Genomic DNA, 891 nt, shown 5'->3' with positions numbered 1-891 from the left:
GTACAAACAAGTCAACTTGTCTGTGCTATAGGATACCTATAGGACGAAGGGTTACTTTGACACGTTTATCTCACCCAGAACACAACTTCGAGAAATAAAACTTATAAAAGAGCGAGATTATCAGAGTGGGACGCCGGATTTTGAAATGCACCAAGTATAATCCAGACTTCATATATTCTAGATATCAACATAGAATACCATATATCATATCTATAACTTTAATTTCATTTTTTAAGATTATCTTGATATGGTTTGTTGACCTGAAGATATATATCTATTATTATATTATACCAGTATATTGATGGCGCAAATCGTGAGATCTGATTGGTCTAGACATCGAACTAGCGCGTCTAAAATGAGCGATAATGCACAGTTGGCATGCGTCCAAATTTCGATGTTCACTGTTCGTCTAGAACGTTGTAGTCCATGCAGGGATGGGGGCACAAATGAAACCAGAAAATGTTGCGTCTTATCTTGTTTCCGATATTTTCAATATACTGGTATTATATAATTAATAGCGATAAACCACCCCTGGGAATGGTATACCACTCGGTTTTGACCAGTGAACTCAATATATGCACTCGCTATCGCTCGTGCATATATTTCGTTCACTGTTCAAAACCTCTTGGTATACCATCCCCACGGGTGGTTTATTGCTTAAATATATTCACGTGTCACAAATGAACTGAGAAATTACGCATACACAAGTCAAGACTAAGCAATGAATACAGTAAATGGTAATAATAAATAGGTAGTTTACAAGTTGTGACAAGTATGTGTGACTGGGGAACTGCTAATAGAAAATATATATTGTGGTATAAAGCCAATGAGTTCCCAATCCCAGCAATAATGTTGTCTTGAAAGAGAAATGAAAGAAACATTACAATTCAG

Source organism: Glandiceps talaboti, chromosome 6, assembly GCF_964340395.1.
Source record: "Glandiceps talaboti chromosome 6, keGlaTala1.1, whole genome shotgun sequence".
In the NCBI taxonomy this organism is placed as follows: domain Eukaryota; kingdom Metazoa; phylum Hemichordata; class Enteropneusta; family Spengelidae; genus Glandiceps; species Glandiceps talaboti.
The sequence above is the reverse complement of the archived record's forward strand: the minus strand, read 5'-3'. Positions refer to the sequence as shown.